Source organism: Geotrypetes seraphini, chromosome 1 (assembly GCF_902459505.1).
Source record: "Geotrypetes seraphini chromosome 1, aGeoSer1.1, whole genome shotgun sequence".
NCBI classification, from domain to species: domain Eukaryota; kingdom Metazoa; phylum Chordata; class Amphibia; order Gymnophiona; family Dermophiidae; genus Geotrypetes; species Geotrypetes seraphini.
Genome location: NC_047084.1, coordinates 243,524,873 through 243,552,147, shown reverse-complemented (window position 1 = coordinate 243,552,147; position 27,275 = coordinate 243,524,873). Strand labels below are relative to the sequence as shown.

The window sequence follows — 27,275 nt, the reverse complement described above, 5'->3', positions numbered from 1 at the left end:
ATCCACCATATCTGTCATGCATTTAGGACCTGATTATATATATAGCACCCTCAAAAAAATCTGTGCTAACTAGAATGGCACTAAGAGTGATTCTGCAAGGTGCATGAAGCTTTTATAGAATCGTGCTTAGCACCTGTGCATCACATAACTTTTAGGCTTTCCCATTTAGGTCAGTTAAAACAAGATCAAAATGCCTGCACCTAAGTTGTGTGTGGATCAGGCCTATTCTATAACAATGTGCCTAAATTTTAGGAATGCCAACAATCCACCCTGATTGGTGTTATTTAAAATCGTCCGAGTTCAAAACATTATTCCTGAAGAATAATCAAAATTACTGAATTCTTCAAAGAAGCAGCACTACTAGGGGAAACAAGTTTACCCATTGAGCAAAACTGTCAGCCACTAGCCATCTCATCAGTACTAGAGTTGTAAACTCATGAAATACTTACCGTATTTTCACGCATATAACTCACGCGTTATACACGATTTTACAAACCGAGTATAACCATGCGCGTTATATTCCTGAGCGCGTTGTACAAATTTTTTTTTACATAGTTCCCCCCCCCCGACGTCCGATTCACCCCGCAGGACTGCTCGCACCCCCACCCCAAAGGACCGCTCGCACTCGCATCCGCACCCCCACCCCGAAGGACCGCTCGCACCCCCACAGCCTCCCACCCCCCCATCTTGGAGAAGCTGCCTACCGTTGTCCTGCTGCTTCCTCTTCCGGCGGTCCCACCCTTTCTCTGATGTCAGAGAAGGGCAGGACCGCCGGAAGAGGAAGCAGCGCAGACGCAGGGCTCAGAGAAGGGGCGGGACCGCCAGCAGAGGAAGCAGCAGGACAACGGTAGGCAGCTTCTCCATGATGGGGGGGTGGGAGGCTGTGGGGGTGCGAGCGGTCCTTCGGGGTGGGGGTGCAGGTGCGAGTGCGAGCGGTCCTTCGGGGTGGGGGTGCGAGTGGTCCTGCGGGGGGGGGGGAATGAATCGGACGTCGAGGGGGGGCATCGGGCTTTCAGGGTGGGGACAGGACTTCAAGGGGGGACAGGGCTTCAAGGGGGAGAGGAGAGTCGAGGCGGGCGAAAGGAGAGTCGGGGCGGAGAGAGGAGAATCGGGGCGGGCGAAAGGAGAGTCGGGGCGGGCAAAAGGAGAGTCGGGGCGGCCAGAGGAGAGTCGGGGCGGGCGAAAGGAGAGTCGGGGTGGCCAGAGGAGAGTCGGGGTAGGCGAAAGGAGAATCGGGCGGCGACGGGAGAGTTGGGGCGGCATGCGCGGTATACGGGTGTGCGTGCTATATAAAAATTTCTATACATAAATTACAGTTTCCCGCGCGCTATACCCGTGTGCGCGTTTTACACGGGTGCGCGGTATATGAGTGAAAATATGGTAATTCAAAATCTCATAAATCTTCACAGTGTAACACTTCCACAGAATTTTTTTTTTAAATCAAAACAAATTCATCCTAAAGTATTATGCTAAGTCCATCACCATTTAACTTGCAGTATATAGATTTCATCAAATTAACTTTTCTTTAAAACTCTATCTTGATTTGCCTTCTAGTTCGTTGTTTCATAGTTGGTTGACTCGTGATTTAACCCACGGTGGCCTTGCAGAGTTGGCTCGGAAATGGACGGCTGACTTGCATTATCTTATCGCTCCTGATGTGCTGGCCTTCTTCTTAGGTTCTGTCCCTCATTGGATATTTTTGACAGAGTTAAAAACATAGAAACATAGGAAAAAGCAGCAGAAAAGGGCTATAGCCCACCAAGTCTGTCCATTCCAAGTATCCCCTCCCCTGAATTTACTCCCTTAAAGATCCCACGTGAGTATCCCATTTTCTCTTAAAATCCGTCACGCTGCTGGCCTTTATCACCTGGAGTGGGAGTCTGTTCCAATGATCCACTACTCTTTCGGTGAAGAAGTACTTCCTGGAGTCGCCATGAAACTTCCCTCCCCTGATCTTCAGCGGATGCCCTCTGGTGGTCGAGGGTCCCATGAGCCAAAAGATATCATCTTCTGACTCGATGCGTCCCGTGATGTACTTATATGTTTCAATCATATCTCCCCGTTCTCTTCTTTCCTCAAGTGAGTACAGCCGTAATTTTTTAAATCTTTCTTCATATGTGAGATCCTTGAGCCCCAAGACCATCCTGGTGGCCGTTTGCTGAACCGACTCGATCCTCAGCACGTCCTTTCGGTAGTGTGGTCTCCAAAACTGAACACAGTACTCCAAGTGAGGCCTCACCATGACTCTGTACAATGGCATCATAACTTCAGGTCTCCTGCTGACGAAACCTCTTATGAGTTGTGGGAATGTCAGTTTATAGGGCTTATATTTCGCACTCTAGACTGTTTCTTATGGGAGGCATAGGTATTGCAGTGTGTTTGAAATGTCAGGGAGGATAGGGGACTTTTGTTCATGCTTTTTGGGAGTGTGCGCCCAATCAGCCTCTTGGATGTCATCCTGCAGGGTTATTGTTAGACCAGATAGCCACCTTGCAGGTCAAGGGCCATGGGCAGAGGCTGTGAGTGAGAAAGGCATGTGTGGTAGGCGTGAAGACCATTCTGCTTTAATGGATGCAAAGTCCTTCCATCTGGCACTGGTGCAATAAATTCCATACCCTCTTATTAATGGAGCTTAAAGCTTTGCAACTTACCTTTAAAAGACAACGGCACTTTTATGCCATATGGGGTGCCTATATTCATTCCTTGAGTCCCAGGGTTAGTAGTCAAATTTTAAATCAGTTGGTGCTGCCTGCCTCAATCTCTTGTATACAAATCACCTCATATTTCTGTTTCCAGAAGACAATTAAGACATATTTCTTTTCCTTATAACTCTAGCCATCACATCTATCACTACTGATCTCTCTCACCTCATTCAACATTCCTAGCTGCATTCACGTTAGGAGCAGCACAGAGCATTCAGCACGCCAGCCTGTGCTAAAAAATGCTTTCGCGGTTTTGTAAAAGGGGGGTTTAATAATTTTCCAGTTTCCTACCAGAAGAGATGTCTCTTCTGGGTTGTTACTATTGTTATTCTCTCCGGGGGAGGGTGGTAATTTTGCTACAGGAAGGTTTAAGTTCTCAAGGGTTCCTTGGTTTTGGGAGTCATAAGAATATGGGCTCCTGACTTATTGGGTAGTTTACCCTGATTACAGGGGGATTTTCTTAGCTTGGGGTCCTGAGGACTACACTGGTTTGTAGGCTTCGGGGTGGGGTGGGGGTTTAGATATGACCTTTTCTTTGTATAAAATGGATAGCTGTATTTTGTATTCTGACTTTTATTGCTGTACCTGTTGTTTCAGTTATCAATAAAAATCGTACCAACTAGGGGTGTGTTTTAGCATGACGATTGCGAAGCACTATCTCACAAAATTTTGAGTGGAACTTCTTTTAAAGTAGGTGCTCTGGAACCTTTCGTCATACAGTTGAATCTTCATTTTTTAGCCACTGACTGTTTCTTTGTGCCATTTGCTTATAGCTGAATTAAGTTTTTACTTAGGCATGCATTGCTATCAGTAAACTAAGACTGGATTTTTATTTTTAAGAAATACTGATTTTATCTAATCTGAAAGTTCAGTCTAGTGGAACACTGCTGATTAAATTCTTTCAACAAAATTAGTAATTATATTTATTCAAGTCATCTTGTTTCTAGCACTGTGCTACAGCTCATAAAGATTTAGACATAATACATTCATCCTCCAGGCATCTTTATATATACTGCCTCTTAAACGAAAATAAAATAAGTTTGTATATTTCACTAGTGCATGTATCCTTGCCTCCTTGCTGAATCCATAGCATACAGTCCTGAAATATTTTGTGGAGCAGCTTTGACTAAACTATTGAAATGAGAAAGCTGTCGACAGACCCTTTAGAGCTTTAACACAGGGAACGGATCAGGCACTTTCAAAGTGCAGTCAGGGCTCTAAAAATAACATAGGAGTTTCTCATGGAATGCAGCACTCACTTGACAGTCATTGAGTTTTATAAAATGGAATGCCAACAGAGACCTATGAAAGTGTGCTACGATGCGGGGAGCATCTGAAATGTTGAGGATTTCTTTCTATCGTGATCAGCATTCCTATTTGTGGTGTACTTGTTTCTTCTGTTTTCCCACTAAATGGTATATATCAGTGGTTCAAGCTCAAACCCTTTGCAGAGCCGTATTTTGGATTTGTAGGTACTTGGAGGGCCGCAGAAAAAATAGTTAATGTCTTATTAAAGAAATGACAATTTTGCATGAGGTAAGTACCTACAAATCCAAAATGTAGATTATCTGAAATTATCTGAAGCAATTAAGGCTGATAATTTCAGTGCAACATGCAGAAAGTGAAAAACTATCAAAGTATCACCTGCAAGAGATAAGATTCTGGACCAACTATTTTGATGCCCTCAATACTATAAAGAATGATTCTTTATGGAAAACTTGTGCTTTAAGGTCCAGCGTTGTGTCCGCAACTGTCTTCAGCTCTCGCCTCCTCCGGCACCGGACACACACACAAGCTGCACTGCCTCCAATGGTTACCTTACGTTCTGGAACATTGCCCTCCTGACTGCTGTAACCTCACGCAAGCGCTTTCCTGCGTCTGTACACGATTGTCCTCACCACTTCACCTCACAATCGCATGCAGACGCAGGAAAGCAGAAATTCAACCATCCACTGATCTAATATATTCATGCAATAACTTGTATCTCTTGTTACTTGATCTGTATTACCTGAAAAAGGTAGCAGTATTGTAATATCATCAGCATATATGAATGTAAAATAATTAAACTTCTTTAATTCAAAACCTAAAAGATGTTACAGGATATGCCTCTCTTGGCGAGAGGCATATCCTGTAGTCAGTTGGCGTCAGTACCTCTGCTTTTCGGTGTCAGATCAAAAGTGCGCCGGGACAAAGGCGCGCGCAGACAATTGAGCGCAGTGTGGAGGCGCGCGCTGCAGAAAATTACTGTTTTTCCGGCTCCGACGGGGGGGGGCATGGGGGAACCCCCCCACTTTACTTAATAGAGATCGCGCCGCATTGTGGGGGGTGTGGGGGGTTGTAACCCCCCACATTTTACTGAAAACTTCACTTTTTCCCTGTTTTTAGGGAAAAAGTTAAGTTTACAGTAAAATGCGGAGGGTTACAACCCCCCCAAACCCCCCACAACGCCGGCACGATCTCTATTAAGTAAACTGGTGGGGCTTCCCAACAAAACCCCGTCGGCGTCCCTAAAAACTGTAATTTTCTTCGGCGCGCGCCTCCGTTTTGCGCTCAGTTGTTAGCGCGCACCTTTGTCTTTCGCCGAGTTGTCTATGAACCCTGCTTTTCAACACCTCTCCTTCTGCAACCCCCATCCTCCCCCCTACCACCAGCGGTAGTAGGAGGCTCCAGGCCGTGGCTGGAGGACATCCACACATGTGTGAATGTCAACATGATGCTGTCACGCGTGCGCGTGAGGTCATCGCATCGACGTTCACGCATTTCCAGGTGCCCTCCAGCCGCAGCCCTGAGATGAGTGGTCTGCAAGCTTAAAAAGTTTATGACACACTGGTCTAAGGGGATACCCATGCCCAACCTGTACACATCCTTCTTACCAGAAAACTGGAAGAACCACATATATCTCAGGGCATCCAAACCAAATATATAAGCTATAGTTATAATTTAAACCTGCATGAGAGGATTCATACTGGAGTAAAACCATGTACTGTCCAGAATGTGGTAAAAGGTTAAGTGAAAATCACATTTCAAGAGATACAAGAAGATTCATACAGGAGATACAGAAAGAAGGTGCATTTGAATATGTAGGAGTGGCAGAAGGAATAATTATGAAGCAGAAATTCCTGAGAAAAAATATTGCTAAAAAATATTATAGAAAACTAAAACTGATATTGAAGAGTACATTAATATTACAGAATAAGTTTACAGGTTCTTAATCAACTGTCATTTCCTGCTTATATAGCTTTGGTATTTTTGACTGTCATCTATAACTTTCAGTGTATGTCTAGATTGTACATTCTTAGATCTGAAGAAATCCAATATTTTTTTTATTAGTATTTGCACAAAATACAGAACAATACATTATAACGAGTCATATGTATATATAAAAGAGAGAAAGAAGAAACATTACAAACAACGATTAACATTTACTCATTAATACTATCATAAATACAACAAGACCGTATGGATGTACACCTCATTCAAACAAATCATCATGGTTTAACAGGTGCATGACTGTAATGTTCTAATGGTTCCCATATTTTATTAAATTTATTTAACTCATTTAGGGCCTGTTTTACAAAGCCGCGCGGTAACGGCCCCGTAGCCCATAGAGATTTAAAGTGCTTCGGGGCTGTTGCCGTGCGGCAGCCGTTAGCAGGCCTTTGTAAAACAGGCCCTCAATCTTTCTGCAGCAACATGTTCTAATTTAGCAGTTATACAAAGGTTATATATTCTACCGTTGATGCATCCTTCCAGTGCTTTAAGATGATTTTTAATGGCCAAATCCTAGATGAACATAGAACACATTACAGGTACTGTGTGTGCAAATAAGTAGGGTTTAGCCTAAGGGAGTCCCTGATTGGCTCAGATGCCTAAGACCCAAGGGGAGGTGCTTGAGGCATCTGAGCCAATCAAGGCCTAAGGCCTGCATTGCAGTGGCTGGAGGTGGAGTAGGAGAGACTCCTGCTCCTGACTAAAGGTAACAGGGGCGGGGGGGGGGGGAAGGGAGGGTGGTTTCCACTGGCAGGAGGGAATGGGTATCCCTAGTGCCATTTTTTTTATTTCAGGGAGGGGGCTTTGTCGTGGGTCGTTGGGGAGGGCTTTTCATTTTTTTAGGGGGGTTGGGGGCCATTAAAAAAAAAGGCAGAAGCCCCGACAGCAGTGAGGCTGCTTCTCCTGTCACTACTGTCAGGACTCTGCACATGTCTCAATCGCTCACTGAGTGATTGAGTCGGTGGGTTTGGATGCAATTGATTTGCACCTCTGTGCAAATCATTTGCATGCAGACTTGATAGTGAATCAATCGCTGTTTGAAAATTGGCCAGAGAATCGGTCAACAGCGATTGAGTCACTATCTTTAGTGAATCTAGCCCTTAATCCCCCCCCCCCAATTGCCCCAGACACATTAGATAGATTATGAGCCCACCCGGACAGACAGGGAAAATGCTTGAGTATCTATATAAATCCATGTAAACTGTTCTGAGCTCCCTTGGGAGAGCAGTATAGAAAATTGAATGAATGAATGAACGAATACATGAATAAAAAAATAATTTTCAGGCTGTCAAGAAGATTTGGCCATTCAACTGCTGGAATTGGAAGCTGGCAACTCTGCCATCACTGCATGTCACAAAGCCAGACCTCACTTTGTTCTTCAGAGACAAGCACATGCATAATGAGCCAGATAAATGTCTCCTCAAGTACATGGTTGTCTCTGAAGGCAAAAGATATAAGACAAAGTGAAGAAATATGTTCTTAGAAGTAGCTTGTGGTTCATTTCCTTTAATTGGCGTGTACAAGTTCATGCTCTAGAATAAGGTCGCTCGGAATTATAGCAACATTTTTCTGAAAGTTAAGTTGCGCTGGCTTGCATTTTAACAACTTTATTAATGTGAAGTTTAAATAAGGGCCATTTGAAAGGTGGAGGATATTTATCATTGTCCTCTGCCTTCGTGCCACAGTGACTGTGGGAAGCTGCCGATTTGCTGAGATATTTTAATGAGCGTGCACCTAGAAGCCATTAGCTGTGGTTGGGAAAGCTGGCACAATGAAAGTCAAGCCACAGTCTGCCCCTCTGTTTGTGGAGGTTGTAGATTTGTAACCCTCCATTGCTCATATCTGTCTTTGATTTGGCAGATGTGCAAATGATTTGTTGCACGTCACCAGGCTTTTTCATTTTTATTAGTAAAGAAAGGGAAATGGAATTAATACTTTTTTTTTTTTTAAAGTCCTTTTGCAAAGACCTCCACCACTTTGAAAAGACCAAGCCTGTGTTTTCCTCATAAATGGTAACTGTTGTTAAATGAGACTAGATATATTTTCTGTGATCTGTAAAAGTTACAAGTATTTCTGAGAAATAGATCTGCAGTCAGTCCAGAGCCATCATTGTTTGGTTGGGTTTGGTTTATTTCTTCATATCCCGCCCTTATCTTGGGCGGGTTACAAATTACATCTAAAAATACAAAACAGACAAAATACCAAACAATAAAAACATTGGTGACCAGCACCTTCCTATCACCAATCTCAGTTCTTCCTTATTCATTGAATCTCATACCCTGTATTTCATCTGGCAAAAGAGGTGCCGTTTAAGCAATCTCTTAAAATGTTGTATATTTTATTGTTGACGAATATACCCAGGGAGGTTATTCCATTCTCTGGGCCCAATACAGTGGAAAGTACGATCCCTGGATGATGTAAGCCTCGGCTCTCTTACAGATGGGATATGCTGATCCAGTTTGTTATGCAGACCGAAGCTACCAAAACGGGGGCCTGTGGCAGAATACTCATGGTCAAGGTGTTTGGGTGCTAGATTGTCAATCTACTTAAGGAAAGAACATGATATCGATAAATTCAAGATTAACTTAAAAACATTCCTTTTTAAAGATGCTTTTGATTAACAAGTTTTTCCCTAGAATTCAATATTGCTGTTTTTCGACAATTCTTTTGAATTCCCATCCTTATGTTTTTCCCAACCTTCTTTTCTATTATAAATTGTAGTTCATTTCCCCTTTTCCTCTTTACTCATGTTTGTTAGTTCATATATAGTTCTTTTAATGGTTAAATATATATTAATTAATGTTTTATTTTTAATTTTAAAATTGTAATTTTATTTTAAAATTGTAATTTAAATATTTTCTTTTATGTATGTACATCGCTTAGAAGCAAGATTAAGCGATTAATCAAAAATTTTAATAAACTTGAAACTTGATTGTACAGACACTTGTTTTAACATTAACTTGTAGCGTATCCTATCCCTCACCTTCAACCAGTTCAAGCTTACATAATATTCTGTTATATGCTCCCGCCTTCCCAGCACAATACCCCCTCCGAATCCACAGTGTCAATACCCGCGGATTCGGTTATTCGTGATTTTTATTAAAAAAAGAAACGCTGCATCCCAGACCTTCCCCAGACCTTTTTTGGTGGTCTAGCGGCGACGCGGGGCAGGATCAATCATCCTACGCTCCTGCCCTGTGCAGAGCCGTCATCAAAATGGCTGCCGTGTGTTCCCGTTGTAGTCTTGAGACTACAACAGGAATTCACAGCAGACATTTTGATGACGGCTCTGCACAGGACAAGAGCATAGGATGATCGATCCTGCCCCGTGTCACCACTAGACCACCAAATAAGGTCTGTGGAAGGTCTGGGACGCAGGAGAGAGGCGGGGGTGGGTCAGAGCCGGCTCTGAAAGTTATCCATGATATTTCAGTATTCGTGGGCTGGCTCTGCCCCTAACCCCCGCAAATACAGAGGGTCTGCTGTATTGCTCCTCTCTCTTAGTTTAATGAGTGCTTGGTTTAGTCACATATTACTACTACTACCTATTTCTATAGTGTTATTAGACATATGCAGCAATGTACATTAAAACACAGAAGAGACAGTCCCTCCTCAAAAGAGCTTACAATCTAGTCAGGACAGGCAAACTGGACAAAAAGGTGCATCAATATACAGTGCTCAGGTAGGGGATTTACAGAGGGAATGATAAGACAGATATTGGTGCTTAGAAGATGGGTTGGAGTTTAGAATTGAAAGCATCTTCAAAGAAGTGGGCTTTGAGTCTGGGTTTGAATACTGCCAGAGACGGAGCCTGACGTATTGAATCAGGCAGTTTGTTCCAGGCATCTGGTGCAGCAAAGTAGAAGGGATGGAGTCTGGAGTTGGCTGTAGAGGAGAAGGGTACAGATAAGAGAGACTTCTCTGATGAGTGGAGTGTTCTTTTCCTGTCCTGCTCCATCTTCATCTGCACAAGCCTCAAACACTTTAAAATCATAAGTGTTCAAGGCTTGTGCGGTTAAGGCAGAGCTTACAGGATTGGGACAGGGACAAAACTCACGGGGACGGGGAAATTGAATTCCTGCGGGGATGGGGACAAATTTGTCCCCATGTCATTCTCTAGTTCAGGCCAAGATGTACTAGATGCTCAGGAAGGGGAAGGGAGAATGGACTATTCCACTATATCCTGCTAGCCAATGAGAGATCAGTTGTAAGAGTGCCTCTCTAGTCCTAGAGCTGGCAAAAATCCATGTGATGCAATGGTTAGAGCTACAGTCTCAGCTCCCTGAGGTTGTAGGTTTGAATCCTGCACTGCTCCTTGTGACCCTGGGCAAGTCACTTAATCCCCATTGCCCCAGGTACATTAGCTAGAGTAGGAGCCCACCAGGACAGATGTTTGAGTACCTGAATAATTTGTAATCCGCAAAGAATTGTAAGACATGCAGAATATAAATTATAAATAATAATAATAAAAAAATTGTCCCTGTGTCATTCTCTAGCTTGAACAGCTCTAACAGATGATTCAGACTTGGATCTTTCATACTGCAGGATATAGCACTATGGCCAGTGCCAGGGTACTGACCTTAATCAGTAAGACTTTTAAAAATAAACCCTTTTTATCCTTGTAGGATTTCCCTATTTGATTTGCACTAGGATGAGGAAAGCAGCTTCGATTATATCACTGAACATGCGTTGGCAATCATCTTTGCTGAAGCATATTTTCATGACGTGTAAACAGCGGGACCTTTAATGAAGTGCTGAAAGTTGTTACTGTAGTTCTGTTTGGTTTAGACTACCTGCCCATTGTCAGCGTGCCTGCATGAAGGATGATGTAGTTTATCTTTTGGTGCATAAATTGTTGAAACTACCTTAGGCCAAAACGGTTGACTTTCCTTGTATTGGCCACTCTGTCTTGGGGGAAGGGGGCAGTTTATCACTCAGATCTTTTCATTTCCTTTCTCAGGCGGGAACGACACATATCTGTTGCTACTTGTTGGACATTGCCCTAGTTGCTGCTGGTAAACTGTATCTGTATTGTGCCTGCATGCTTTATTTTGTGCAGAGGTATTTTTCCTGCAGCCATCTAAACGCTGGTTAAAGTTTATTTCTGTATCATTCTTAATCTTTCATTGCAAAACTCAAAATCACCACTATTGCTTAGTTTGTCAATACAGGGCTCAATATTCTGCTAGTTAAAAGCTGATACCAGCATTTAACTTAATCTTTATATCAAGCACATGTAGGTGGCAATTCTATCTGGTAGGAGCCTGCTTTCCTTTCTAGAATATTAGCATAACAGCAAAAAACTATGCTAAGTGTAATCTAGGCACAAATGCTTACACTAGCCATAGAAATGGTGTAGGTGTGTGTTCCTAAGCTCTGGAGATATCTGAGTAACTTATAGTACTCTATGATGATATGCAAATATTAAAAGTGTGAGTTCCACCCATGCTCCTCCCATATAGTGGCATAGTGAGGGAGAGGCGGGGGGGGGGTGTTCCGACCCAGGCACCATCTTGGTGGGGGCGCCGGCACCTGTCCTCCTCTCTGCCACACCCTCTCCCCCACTACCGGTTGGCCCAGGCGCCTCAGGCCCCACCTGTGGCCGGGGTTTGAGGTGCCTGGGACAATCAGGGACAATCCTGGGATGACTGGCCTGCCAGCCGGACGGGCTTGGCTCCCGTACGTCTGGGCATCGTTTAAAGGTACGGGGAGGGGGATTGGAGTTTTGAGGGTTTGGCGGGGGGGGTGTCTCGCGGGTTTGGGGGGGGGCGATCGTGGGTTCAGGTCGGAGCGTTCGTGGGAGGAGAGTGCATTGAGGGCAGGAGGGCCTGGGATCCCTCCTGCTCATAATTTACTGGGGGTGGGGGGTAGGGGGTTTGCCTGGGAAATAGGGCTTGAGCTCCCTCCTGACCGATTGTAATCAGCGGGTGAGGGGGTGCCGCCGGGCAGGAGGGCTTGGGCTCCCTCCTGCCTGATCGTAATCGTTGGGGAGGGGGGAGCGCCGGGTAGGAGGGCTTGGGCTCCTTCCTGCCTGATTGTAATCGGCGGTTGGGGGTGCTGCCGGGCAGGAGGGCTTGGGCTCCCTCCTGCCCGATTGTAGTCAAGGGGGAGGGCTGATCGCTTCAGGAGAGATGGCTCAACTCTCTTGCCGCGATGGTAATCGCTCACCCCCTTCCGAACCGCGGCACTATAGGGTGAGGATCGCCAGCAGGGGAGATGCCCTGCCGTGATGCTCACCCCAAAGTGCCGCGGTTCAGAGGGGGGTGAGCGATCACCATCGCGGCAGGAGAGATGAGCCATCTCTCCTGCAGCAATAGGTCCAGTAGGCGGTAGGCAGGTTGCTGGGGCTGCTGAGCTGCAGCGATCAGCTCAGCGGCCCCTTTTTCAGCACTTATACCTGTTTTGACTTGGTCTAAGTCAAAACGTATAAGTGCCGACTAGACAACCTGCCTAAACTTTTGGTTATACCTGCTGTACGCCTAGGTGTAGGTCAGCCCACCTCCTGCCCACCTCCCACCCTTTCCCCTCCTCTAAAAACACCTCTTTTCGCTCTATGCCAGGGTTCCCAAACCTGTCCTGGGGGACCCCCAGCCAGTCAGGTTTTCAAGATATCCCTAATGAATATGCATGAGAGAGATTTGCATACCTGCCACTTCCGTTATTTGCAAATCTCTCTCATGCATATTCATTAGGGATATCTTGAAAACCTGACTGGCTGGGGGTCCCCCAGGACAGGTTTGGGAACCACTGCTCTATGCGTTTAGAGGCAGGGGAAAGTCCTAAGCTGGTTTTAAAACCAGCTTTGATTATGGGTACTTGGACTATCAGGCTTTTTGATCGTCCAAGTACCCATTTAGGCCACTTTTTATACTTTTTTTTTAAATTAAGAGCCCCATACTGTATAAGATATACATTTATTTACATAATAGAGCTGATGTGGAATTTTGGTACACACGTACATGTGTATCTACCGTTATTTAAATGCGATATGCACGTACAACACATATTTGTTAGCATGCACTTTATAGAGTTGCCCTGATAGTGCAGTGATGGTGGCAGGGCTCAACTAAAAAAATAAAGGCCCTCATTTTACAAACCCTATTCACCTTTGAAACATTCATAAACTGGCATGTAAATATTTAAGCCCCTATTTATTAAAGACGGGATATGCATGTATCAAATCTGAGTGCATGCAATTGGCAGGAGGGGCATGGTCTGGGCATATTTTGGGTGGAACAAGGGCATTGCAAGTTAGTAGACATTCAGGGGCTGATATTCAGTTGACAGCAATCAGTGCGCTTAAAGCCTTCTGTCAGTCCTGACCCCTGATATAAGCAAATTGTTGGCCAGCACATTTGTTTTGAACATTGGCCTCACATTTCTTTATATGAGGGATCTTCAAAAATTTCCCATAGTAAATACTATTTATTAAATATCTCAAAAGCAAATTACATCACTTTTCCACATAATCACCCTGTTGCCTGATTGACTAGTCACATGACATTCTATGACACAGCCTCTTGCCACTTCTCTCACCCCAATCATTTCCTGCAAAAATATGAAAATGCGGGAACTCTTTGAAGAACCCTCATATACCTAACCTAATTTTAATTGTTTATAATTGTGAAAGGAAGAAGAAAATTGTCTTTGTCTTTAAATGTTTTCTGCATTTTTGACCTTTCCTACTCTGGCTTTTTACTGGTAGTCTGTCATTGATTCCATGATATCTCTAGCACTAACATCTCAGAAACCTTTTTTTCCGGTTGAACGGTTAAAAAATGAGACCTGTGTGCTCCTAAAGACCATTAAGAAGTATGGCTGGACTGCAGACCCATCTACATTTGTGCCAAATTGAGGAAACAATTGTTCAATTACAACTAATGGTTGTTTTGGAGAAAATGTATTGAGTTGAGTTTCAGAAGGTTAATGTTGTATACAAAAGCTCATTGACAGAAGTCATTGCAGGGTAAGATTAAAATCAGTCATGGTGTCTTGTTTCAATAATGTTTTCATGTAGAGAACTGAACTTACAGGAGAATGGGCCAAAGTATAATGGACAGGGTGATTTTCATTCTCTGCAAATTTGTTCGATGATGGTCTCAAAGCACAACAGGAGAGAGTCATATTTCTATAGTTTCTGTGCATCAGCAACCAACAGCACTGTGGAGTTTATATCCGGAAGAACTGAGAGTTATGAGTATCATTGGTTAAAATTATGTAATATTCAGTTGACATAAATTTCACAGGACACAGCTTGCACTTTGAGCTTATTGGGAGAAATGTTTGCTGATTGGCCATAGAACTACAATAGGATAACTTTCAGAAAACCAAAGGTAAATGACCTCTCTTTTTATAAAGCTATTGGCTCTTCATTGCAGATATTTTAAGTTTTCTTTTGGAATGCGGTTTTAAATTAAAAACAAAGCGCCCGTTGAGAGGGAAATATTATTTGGTTCTGTATGGTGTGTTCCATTTGAGATGCAACTAATGTCTTTCAAACCCAGGGTTTGTATGGGTTCGCGTCCCATAATGACCAACTTATTCATCTTTTGTATGGTAAAATGAATCCAGACTGAAGTTGGATAGCACTTGGGTTCTATAATAAGTTGATAAATTCTACTGTACTAATATTGCAATTTGGTGTAATCTATCCCCTGCCTCTCTAAAAAATGATCATAGAGAAAATCTGACAAGGCACTATAAGTATCAATATTATAAGAGCCTATAAGAGCATGAAATACTGTTCTACACAGTCAAGGGATTGACAAAATTACCACTGTAATTAATTCATAGTATCGATATTGCTATAAAATTGGTCAGTGGTTTCTATCATAACGTGTATGGGGATATAGACCTCAATATGTACCGTATACTCTGGAAGAGAGGAGGGAGACAGGGGATATGATTACGACGTTTAAATATGTCTGTGGTGTTAATGTACAAGAGGTGAGTCTTTTTCAAATGAAAGAAAAGTCTAGAATTAGAGGGCATAAAATGAAGTTAAGAGGTTGTGGTCTCAGGAGTAATCTAAGGCAATACTTTTTTACAGTGGAGGTAGTGGAGACAAATACCGTGTCTGAATTCAAGAAAGTGTGGGGCAGGCACTTGGGATCTCTTAGGGAGAGGCCATAGTGGATGCTGAGGATGGGAAGGCTGGATAGCCCATTTGGCCATCATGTTTCTGTGTTTTCATGTTTATGGTGGATTCTTTTGCTTCCTTTAAAACTCAGTGAACACAGTTGCTAAAACCAGATTTTAAATATTTAAGTCTGCAGTACTTTCTATGTTGTCATTCAAGGACAAAAATGGTTTTCTTAATGGCAGTGAGGAAAGACTGAACCTGTAATTCGCAGTCAGCCATGACTTCGGCTTCTTTTAAGACAAGTTTCCATTGTGTAAATTCACTTTATGGGATGTTCCTTTTTATAAGCTAACTTGTAAAGTTGTTTCTTTTTTTTGGTCTGTGCTTGTCTGACTGCAAAGCAAAGGATGCCATGTGCCAAATTCACTGCCCTGAAGCAATCTTTAAGCCTACTGAAAACTAGGCCCCTCACTGATCTTACTTTGACATTTTAGTAGACTTTAGACTTTAACAGAGAGAGAAATATAACAACATAATTGGTTATAAATTAATTTGTCAACATCCGTTCTAAGAAAATAGTTGTTTTCTACATAGGGCACAAATAGATATTCTTTTTTTTTTTTTAGACATTATTTGAATTCATCTACCTTTTTATATCTAATAACAAACCACTTAAGTTACAATAAGATGAGGAAACTAATGCGCAGTAATTGTTAAGTCTTTAGATTAGTGTATCTCAAATAGTGTGCAGGGCACACTAGTGTGCCTCCTGAGATTCCTAATGTGCCACGCACATTGAGGAGGAAGAGAAACGCCTGCCATCTGACTTCCCTATGTGGTATGGCGCCAGTGCTGCCCTATTTGCCAAAGGCCTGCATGCTTCCCCCTTCTCTGTAGCATCTTCCAGCTTCCTCCCTGGCCTCCTGGTCTCACCTTTAAAACTAATTACAGCAGCCTGCTGAGGATCGCCGGTAGGTAAAATGATTTTATTTTTAATATAGTGATTGAAATGTGTCAGTTTTGAGAATTTATATCTGCTGTGTATATTGTGTGTATATGAAAAATGAATGGAAAATATTGCATTACAATTAGTAAAGGGAATGGGATCTGTGGCAGAGCTTGGGTGGGCCTAGGGAGGTCTGTGGTTGGGGTACTCGGTTGATATTTGTAAGACTTAGGGGGTACTTAGCTTGAAGTAGTTGAGAAACATTGCTGTAAGCAATCAGCTGGCGCAAGTGTCCCTCCTTATCTTCGGCCCTCTTCCCTGCTGGCACCCCTTACTGGCGTCTCAGGGCCCATCTGGAGGGCCTCTGCACATGCACAGATGTCAATGCGATGATGTCATCACGGTGACATCCACGCACTTCTGGGTGCCTCAAGCCGTGGCCACTACCTTTAGTGTGCCCCAGCTCAAGAAAGTTTGAGAGACACTGCTTTAGACAAAGGTATAGTGCAGAGGAATAGTAGAGCAGCAAACTTGGGATTTGAAGGGCCGGATTAAAATCGCACTGTAGCTCCTTGTGGCCTTAAGTAAGTCACTTAATACTCCAAGCCTTAGGTCTGATGTTGACCAAGAAGAAGAGGACATCCTTATTGTTTGATGTTGGGCAGGTTTTGGCAGCAATGCCACTCCAGCTTATCCCCTCCCCCATGTTTAGGCAACAATGACATAGTGGTGCTTCAGACAGGAGAAAGCAATGGCAAACCACTTCTGTATCGTGCCAAAAAATGCCGCAAAGAAGAGGTCTCTTATTGTATGATCACTAGGAGTCAGTTCAACTCAAGGGCACATCTGGATCTTGAGACAGTTATGTGGCTGTTAGATCAATACCACAACAGCATTCATTATTCATGGGAAGTGATAATATTTGGCTTTGTGAGCAGACTATAGAAAGTGATTCCTTAGTCTTGCACCCAGTGTTAGTACCAGGAGCAGTAGCATAAGTTTAAATTCAGGACTCCAAGCAAAAGTTAGCATACCCATCTCCACCATACCTTCCAAGAAGTCTTTAATGGATCAGTGCATGGAACACTGTACTTCCTCTAAAGAAACAATGCTGCTGTGCTTTATAAAAAATTACTCAATCACACCTTCCACCAGTAGCTGCTGAGTCCAATTTGTGTATACCTTGTCATATCAACCTAGAAATGACTTTTTTAAAAAAAATGTAACCAAGGTTAAAGAGAAAAAAAATCAATAATAAAATACCTGGGGCAGTACTTGGGGTCGCAGGGGGAAGACCGTTTTTGGTCTGGTCTTGTGAGGAGGCAGAGGAGCAAGGACGCAATGGACTGTGTTGGGTTGCAGCCATGGTCCGGGCTGTTTTAGGTACAGATCGTGGGTGGAAATTGTGGGTTGCATTGGGCTGTCAGTACACGGCTATGGTGATAGGGACCCTGCTGAGTCAGCACTGCTTATTGTCTAGAGGAGCCCCATGAGCTGCCAAGGGCAGATCTGTGTCAAGAAATGGTGGCTGGAAGAGCTGTTGACCACAGTGGTACTCATTGCCATCGGGGAGGTTATAGAATCTATTGTGCATGCTCAGTGACATCACTACATATGTGCAGTGGTGACATCATTGAACTGCGCATGCACATACATTACAGGGTGCTGGCTGGGCCTAGTCGGCCCACAGTATTTCTAGGTCCTGGGAATGCTGGGAGAGCTGGGGAAGGGCCCAAAGAATGGGAAAAGGCTTTGGAGAGCCTACCCAGAAGATTCTTTACCGCGGCACAGTGTGAGTATTTTGTTTATTCTAAAAACAGGTGCATGCATGAGAAAGAGTCATGGCAGCCAAGAGGATACACGGAAACCAGTGTTGGTGTCACCATGGTGACAGTTCCTGATTAGGCTTGTGGATACATGTACGAGGAGGTTGCTATGGTGGACAAAAAAGAAGAAAATTAAAGATTTTAAAGGAAGAAGTCACCAAAGGTAAGGAGTTTCAAGTTTATTTAAAATTTGATTGATCGCCTAATCATAAATTCAAGGCGATGTACAGTACTAAAAATAATTTACAACAACGTACAGGGGAACAACACAAATACCATAGACATGACTTACAGAACAAACAGAACCATAAGGAAGGATGGGATAGAAATACAATAATTGATAGAAAATGAAACAAATAAGAAAAACTACAAAGGAAGGGATAAGAAAAATTAAAAAAATCTAGAATGGAATAAAAAAAAAACAGAAGTCTGAGATAAAGTGTGCAGTCTTTACTTAAGGGAGCTATCAATCAAAAGCATCTTTAAAAATAAAACATTTTTACTTGCCCTTAAATCTATCTATATGACGCTCTTCATTTAAGTATGCGGGTTAGGCACTCCACAGTTGAGGAGCTGTGACTGAAAAAATGTATTGTCTGTGTGTGTTAATGGTTTTAAGAGAGGGAATAGTCAGTAGATGCTGATCATTGGATCTAAGTATCCTAGAAGTGGTATAACGGATCAAGACTCTATCGATGAAGGCTGGGACTTTGTAAAGCTGCAATTTAAGGGTTAACAAGCATATTCTAAAGGTTATTCGATGCGACACCGGAAGCCAATGAGATTTTTTGAGGAGTGGTGAAACATGGTCAAACTTTTTTGCTTTCATAATGAGTTTGATAGAGGTGTTTTGAATTAGTTGTAAATGTCTGATTTCCTTTTGGGCAATACCTTGAAATAGTGCATTATAGTAGTCGATTTTGTAGATGACCAAAGAGTGGATCAGTATATTAAGTGATTTGGGTTTTAACCATTTGGAAACCGAACGAATTTGCCATAATTTGAAAAAGGTGGATTTGACTACACTACTGATATGCTCATGATAAGACAGTTTCTGATCAAAAATAACCCCTAAGATTTTGATAGAGGTTACTGGCTGGAGCATATTGCCTTTAAGAGTGATAGGGTGGTCAAGTATGAGTCGACCTTTCCATGGGAAGATCATTACCTTTGACTTGGCCACAATGAGGGCGAGCCTATTTGTATCGAGCCATTGATGAATTTGTTCAAGTTTCTTGGTGATAGAAAGAACTTCCATTGGATTATCTGCATCTATAGCGTGTAGATGCTGGATGTTGTGACTTTTACATTTTTTATTGTATTCTGGTTGAATTTTGGACTGGTGTATGCAGTTTTTGGAACTGCAACCTGCTGATTTCTGCATTAGGTTTGTGTGCTCCTTGTGCAGAAATCAGCAGTGGTTGTCAGGATTCTAAACTGTCAGTGTGACAGTTGGGTGGGTTCATTTGGATGAGAAAGTTGGATGCTAAAGCTGTCTCAGGTTTTATAGGTGTAATATAGTAATTTTTTTAAGAGGAGTAATTTGGTGGTTGTTTAAACAAGGGTCTGCGATGAGATTTGATTCTAGCTTATATCTGAGTGGTTTTCGTGCTTGTTCATTCTGGGTTTTTTTAAAATATAGTATACTCTGTTGGTACTGCCTGAATATATTTATCAGACTAAGCATATACAGTAAAAGCTAGTCTATTGAACTGTTTATTGGTTGTCAACAGTTCTTTGAATTTTATTATTGTGAGAAACCTGAGATGTTATTTATAAAGGTTTCTTTTACCTTGTTTCTGGACGTGATCTGTAAAGAAGTAATTGCAGACTCAGTGTTTGCTGAGGATTTTCATATAAATTTCTTCATATAAATAATTCCTTCATATAAATTCCTTTCATATAAATAATTTTGCTTCAACTGTTGTGAAGTTGAAACTAAAATTAGCACTGGTCTGCTGCTGCTGTCAGTTAAATTTATACTTGGAAGTTGAACTTATCATACTTTAACCTTGGTAACATGTGCCTACTTCATTTATTTATGCTTATTGTGATAGGAGTTTTGGCTGAAACCTATTGAACTTTTATCAAGGTGTTATTAAAAGTTGCTTAGAGGGGAACATTGAATTGAAGAATTTTCAATTTTTTATTTTGAGTTGTGGGAGGGTTTTAGTTTAGGGCTTCATCAATTATTTTTTTTCTTTTGGGGTAGTTAGTCAAGGAGAAAATATATACTTATTGAAACTTGGTTTAGATTGTAGGTTTCTGCCTTGTTGAGTTTCAAAGTCAGGTTAGTAGGTAATTTCAAAGTTATCTACAATGAAGACTGTGCTAATAAGGTATCCAAAGAGCCAAAAAGAGGAAGAGAATAGAAGAAAAAGAAGAAAATCATACTTACCCTCCTTCTACAAAGAGATCCTGGTACACCTGTAAGGAAAAAAAACCCAACACCTAAAAAATCAATTCTTGATCAGAAACTTATGCTTAAAATTTTTTGGGAAAAATTTATTTAGTAAAGTCTTAAAAAGGTTACTTATCTGATAGGTCTTCTAGGAGGTTGGTCATTGTAACTGAATATAGAAAAAAATATCTTTAGAAAGAAAAATACTTTGATTAATTATTTTAAGTTACATTGTCTTTGTTAACTGAAAGAAGAAAGCAAGCATATGTTAAATTATATTTGACATTGAAATTGAAATTTATTGCTATTATAAATATTTAAGTGCAAATAAAATTGCTTTTGTTGCATTTACCAAACAAGTGTCTGATTTCTTTAATTTTAATTCACCCAGGTGGACAATTGTTTTAATGTTACCCTGATCTCCTTTTGAGGGGAATTCTCAATAAAGAATCCTTGGAATCACGACTACCAAGGGAACGTAACCCTGAGGAATTCTACCAAAAGAGAGACTAAGGGCTCCTTTTACTATGGTGCGTTATGCGTTTTAGCACGCGCTAAATATACGCACGCACTAAACACTAATGTGCCCATTAGCGTTTAGCACGCCTTTGTAAAAGAGGGGTAAATTTACATTAAGAAGAAGCTTAAAACTTGGCTTTTTAGTATTGAGTAAGGAGCGATGTTGGTTTTGTAGTAAATTTTATTTTGGATTCTTTCTCTTTTTCTGTTTATTTTTTTACAGATTACCAAATATCTCAGTCACATATTAAGTTGAAAAACATCCATTCTAACACATCCCTCTTGTTCGCATTTTTATTAAGGCACCCTTTTACTAAAGTGCTATAAAATGTGCAGTTAATGTGCACGAGTGCAAAAATTGGCAAGTGGAAACTGCAGAGCCTCTCTGTTAAATGTTGGGGTGTTTCCATTATCTTTTTATATTTTTAAAACATGGTAAATGTTTCTCTATTCATTAAGGAGATAATTCTAATGTAAGTCTGCAGTTACTTGCCTAACTCACTCCCCCCTCCCCTTTTTTTAACTAAGGTATAGCGGTTGCAATGCACCAAATGCTCTGACGCATTTGGTGAAGAGGAGGCTGCGAGGGGACATGATCGAGACTTTCAAAATGCTGAAAGGCATCGATAAAATAGAGCAGGAAAATAAATTATTTACATTGTCCAACACGACACGGACAAGAGGACATGGTTTGAAGCTAAGGGGGGACAAGTCCAGGACAAATGCCAGGAAGTTCTGCTTTACACAGCGAGTGGTAGACGCCTGGAATGCTCTCCCAAAGGAGGTTATTAAGGAATCCACTGTGCTAGGATTCAAAGGCAAATTAGATCCACATCTCCTTACGAGAGGCATAGAGGGATATGGGTGACTAAAACTATATTAGGTGTATACCTGACAGGGCCTCCGCGTGTGCGGATCGCCGGACAAGATGGACCATGGGTCTGATCCGGAGATGGCAGTTCTTATGTTCTTATGTTCTTCTTATGACGCCCATTGAATCTCTGTGGGCATCAGAGTGATTACTGTGGCCCACTGCGATAATCACCTTTGTAAAAGGGGGCCTTTAGGCACTAGCGATTATGCCAGCTCAGTGGCTGTTATAAATACTGGCACCACTTCCTGGAACTTAGGTACTTAGCTGCTAATATTCTAGAACCTGCACATGTATTGTAAGTGCTGGGCATACCTCTGACCCACCCATGGTCTTCCCAAGTCCATGCCCCCTTGCAACCTCACACTATGGATTTTGATCCTAATTCTATAAATGGTGTCTGAAGTTAGGTGGAGTGACAATGTTCCTAAATGGACTTTATTTGAAAGAGTCAAAGTTCCAAAGTTACACCAAAATCATCCACATAAAATAATTTCATCCACATAAAAATAAATTCATCCACATAAAAGTCTTAAAGGACCTAGTACGCTAGGGATACAGGACCCAACACGGTCTGCGTTTCAACAAAAAGTCTTCTTCAGGGGTCCCTGGGGGTCCTATAAAGGTGAATACGTGGGAAACAATTGTGTGGTGAACCGGAAGTGAACCACTGCTTTCTATTGCAAACGCAAGCAGTGTCTCACTTCCGGTTCACCACACAATTGTTTCCCACGTATTCACCTTTATAGAACCTCTAGGGACCCCTGAAGAAGACTTTTTGTCGAAACGTGGACCGTGTTGGGTCCTGTATCCCTAGCGGACTAGGTCCTTTAAGGCTTTTATGTGGATAACCTATTTTTATGTGGATGAAATTATTTTATGTGGATGATTTTGGTGTAGCTTTAGAACTTTGACTCTTTCAAATAAAGTCCATTTAGGAACATCGTCACTCCACGGAGTTTTTTTTGTTTTCTCTGGATTTTCTTCTCTGTGGATATCTTGGAGTCAATTCCTTTTGTTTTTTTGCCTGAAGTTAGGTGCCTAAATAGACGTTGCCTACTAATTTAAGCGTCTAATATTTTTTCTAATTGGCTTAATTGGCATTGTTATTTGAAAGTGCCCTTAAAAACCAAGTAAAAAATTAATTAGCTGGTAGGAGCCTACCACCTCGCGGTAGGCACCTACACTGAGGTGCCTACATGGAAAGTAGATGTGGTTAGGGGCGGAGTTTGGATGTGGATTGAGTTAGGCACCGGTAGGCATCTACCTTAGGCGTCAGTATATTAGGCCAAGAAAACCCTGGCTTAATGTACCAGCACATAAGATTATGATGTCTATTGGCACCTAATTCATTTTAAGCACTGCTAGGTGCGATTCTACAAACAGCGCCTAACTTTGATTGACATACGGTAGGTGCCGCTTTTCTAGGCACCTACCGAGTTAGGCGCTGATTATAGAATCTGGTCCTTTGAGTCCAGACTGTTAACTAAGGGCAGTTGCATGTGCTACTGCCAATTAGCGCCATTTAAAGAGAATTGTTAGCTCTTCATGCCAATTAGCAGCTAATTATTAAGTTATGTGACAAACTGTCACTATTTTAAAATTTGTGTACATGACTTTGGGCTAGATTCACTAAACCTTCCGATCCTGTACCGATGATCGCAAAACCAGTTTTACTGGTTTTGCGATCGTTCCCCGACCTGATTCGCTAAACTGCTGCCCGATCAATCTCCTATCCGATCCGATCCAACCCATGCAAATTAGTAAAACCCCATGCAAAATAGCCAAGCAATTAATTCACTAGCAATTTCTTGGCTAATTTGAATCGGGTTTTACTATCTTAAACCCGACTGCTGCAGACCCGTTGGCAACACAGAGAGATGGTAGACAGTGTTGGATATGGCAGTGGAAGAGAAGGTACAGAGATGGAAGATGGATGTGAACACGGAGAAAGAAGAAAATGTCAAATGGGCTGGAGACCCTGGCAAACGAGTTAGCAGAAGACAAACAGAAACCAGAGCCTTGGACCAACATGATTTGAATAATAAAATTACCAGATAACAAAAAGTAGAAAAACAGTTTTATTTTCTATTTTGTGATTACAATATGTCAGATTTAAAATGTGTAGCCTGCCAGAGCTAGTGTTAGATATTGAGCGTAAGCTAGGAAATAACGGAAAAAGGAAAAGTATTTTTTGTCTATTTGGTTTACACTACAGCTCTGGCATGGGGCTGGAAAGGGCAAAGGGGTTGGGGTGAATGAAGAGGCTACAAAATAAATCCGCCAGTTTGTTTGAAAAACAAACTCCCTATTGGGTGGGAAAAATGAATCGAATCAAATCGAAAAATCAATTCAATAGGCCAAATTGAAATGGGTTTTTTGTTTACCTGAATCAGGAAGCACTAACTAGTTTATATTATGCAGAGCTGTTAACTACAAAAATGTGACATAGAAGAAGTGAATAAAAGAGAAGTAGAGCTTTTTGTATTAAAAACATGTTAATACTGCATTGAATGTCTTATTTAAGAGCAATTCAAGTCACAATGGGCTTGACTGACTTAAAATAGGTTTGGCACTTATAAACTGAATAGAAGGAAATATTCATGTTTTGCCAGATAACAACCACCTTTGCAAATTCACCAGATGTTTGGCACTGAAAGAGATTTGTCAGAGCCTGAAAATAGATATTCCTGGTGTGCGCTTTCATTTCTACTCCCTTTCTATTTCACCCTCCGTCATACCTTGCAGAATGAATTAAACTAAATTCACACTTGCACGCAACATAGAACCATATTATGATAGTAACTCAGTACTAGATAATATCAGGGTCATACAGTATTTTGAATGCTTTAGTTAATGCAAACATCACTTACAATACTTTAGATACAAGAAAACAATTCTTCCACACTATGAAGAATATAGAATTGTGCCAGCAATTGCTGTATAACTTGAATTAAAATCTGGTGGTAGGTGGGATAGTTTGGGAAGGAACTCACATCATGCTGTGATGTGCTATTTTATCTGTTTACAACTCGAACCTGGAGGGCATAAGGAAAATACTCTCAAGAATACTTGGGGGTCTGTGACTAAGGATATCCCAAGCCAGAAATGCGACCTGAGCAACATGCCCCCCCTAATGCTCCCACTCACTGTGTCAGGGTGTCCCTACTTCCTTTGTACCTTGTGTGGCCACACAGCACATTACAGCCCTAAGACAGTGGATAATATTGAGTGTGGCACAGTGGTTAAAGTTACAATCACAGCACCCTGAAGTTGTGGGTTCAAACCCATGCTGCTCCTTGTGACCTTGGACAAGTCAATTAACCCCCCATTGCCCCAGGTACATTAGATAGATTGTGAGCCCACCAGGACAGATGGGGAAAATGCTTGAATACCTGAATAAATTCATGTAAATCATTCTGAGCTCCTTGGGAAGAACAGTATAGAAAATTGATTAAATATTTAAAAAAAAACACACAAAAAAAATCTGACAATTCTGCCTTTGTCTCCTCTCTGCCTGGTGTCTGTGTGCATTTCTCAGTCTGGATTGTATATTGCCTTGATAAGAATTTTGCTTTTGAAGGGTAGCCTAGCAAATGCTATGAACAAACATGATCATTGGTTGATATTCTAGCCACCAGTCTTAGCAGCACAGACCTGGACACTTTCCACAAGGGGGTGCTCAGGAGGTATTGAATTATAAAAACACTAATGGGCTCAACCATGGGCGCATTAATTGGGGCTGAGCATGCATGAGTAGGTTTTAGGAAGGCTAGGGGCTGGGCTTAAGGGTTGGGAATATGAAATGATGTAAGGGAAGGGTTAGAGGAGGTAATTGGATGGTAAGGTAGGAGAGAGGAGCTGGGGAAGAAGTATTGTTGCGGAGAATTGGCGGGCTTGGGTTATGAAGGAAGGTCGTGGGGGGTTATGAAAGAAGGTTGTGAGGAAGTGTGTTAAAGGAAAGGCTGTGGAAAAAAAGATCCCACCCAGCCCTCCCTAAGTTAATGGGTGGATAGTGGGTTTTTGCACTTCTGTCGCAGCTTTGGAGGAATTGGGAGTGGGTTTTGAGGTTGTGGGTCAGTCAACTTTGATGATAAAAAGTTACGGTTTGCTGGAGTGCATCATCATCACCACCTCAAGGAGTCTAAATTTTCGGCTCTGCAGTACCGCGGGCCTGTTTGGAGTAGATGACCTTAACGGCTAGTATGTCACCGTCTAGCTGGGGATGAAAGGGCTATGACAATGTTTATGTATATGTTAAGTGATATAAATTATGATGCATTACCATGCTATGTTGGGAATGTTTAAAGGTTAATAAAAGCTGCGGCCAAGTTTTTGCCACCATAAAGTGTCAAGGGTATTATTGATATGTTAGGAAGTGAGTGGAGACAAAGGTGTGCGAGTGCCTATGTTAGGCCAATTTCTGAACCTTATTTATGCATGACCAGACCCTTGTTTCCTTTGAACTTGGTAGGTTGAAAGGTGGACCTTTGCATGTGGAAGAAGAAACTTGATCCAGATTTCTTGCTGTTGAGATGTAAATGAACCGTTCTGCCCAAAACCAACTGGGTTGATATTGTGGGGTTTGTAACTTTCATTAGTGCCTGATACAAGTTTCACTTAAAGATACACAAATGAGTATGACTTACAAAAGCATTGCATGTAGGACAATTTAATTGTTTTATTTTCAGAGAAGCAGAAAATTGCCTCAGGCCATAGTTGGAATAATAATCAATAATGCCAAGAACAATACATCTGCCAGAACAATCAAAACAGCCTGAAACACTTGTGAACAGGTTTGGTCAGTTTTCCAAAACATCTAAAATCCTTTAGTGGAAAAACTTACAAATTCATGTGTGGAAAATTGGAAACCACCCTTTAATTTTCATACTTGAAAAGAAGAAAGAAATATTTATCAAATATATTCCATTGTCTATTCCTCCTTTAGAAAAGCAAGTTAAACTATGTGAAACTACATAATAAATGTTTCCCTCTCTTTAAGCAAGCTAGTCTCGGGTGCAAATAACAGGCTGGATGGCCGTGTTTGATCACCAATTGGGAAGGAGACAGGAAGTCTAGGAAGGGGAGAGGGGCACAGGCTCCAGGATATAATGTGCGGGGTGGGGGGGACGACGACAGGGTGTCGGAGATGAAAGGGAACAGCTTTAAATCTGACTGTCCTGCTGAAGGTGAGGAGCGGGATAGGACAAGGTGGAGGTGGGCTTGCTGGAAGAGTATTTAAAAGAACAGCTCCTGGGGACACGGGACTTTTCCCCTTTCCATCGGAGGCAGATTGTCACCTACCCTCCCACCCTAGCTGGCATGAAGGCAGTAATAAAGGGGTTCAGAAGGGGGTTATATGTTACATCTCGCAGTATCCCTGAGGTACAAGGTTATGCGCTTATTGGGCGATGAGCAATATTGGGTGTTAAAGCTCGCTGAGCAGTATTTTGAGGTTCTGGTGATCCAAAACGTCATGGAGATTCATGCCAACCTCAGACCCTAGCTGTCAGGGTGGGGCCTGGGTGGGAGGGTCAGATCAAAATGCAATTGGGGTTAACCGTTGGTAAACTATATAGTGTTGTTTCTGTTCAATAAACAAAGCTGCGGCCTGGTTTTACACCCACCGAGATTGTGTCTGTCTGGTCAATAATTAAT

At 42.0% G+C, this 27,275-nt stretch overlaps 1 protein-coding gene across 1 annotated transcript in view; it reads left to right on the top strand.

The window, feature by feature from the left end:
- The window catches only part of SLIT2 (slit guidance ligand 2), an 846,763-nt gene that overhangs the window by 290,927 nt on the left and 528,561 nt on the right, over nucleotides 1-27,275 (top strand). The window lies entirely within an intron of this gene.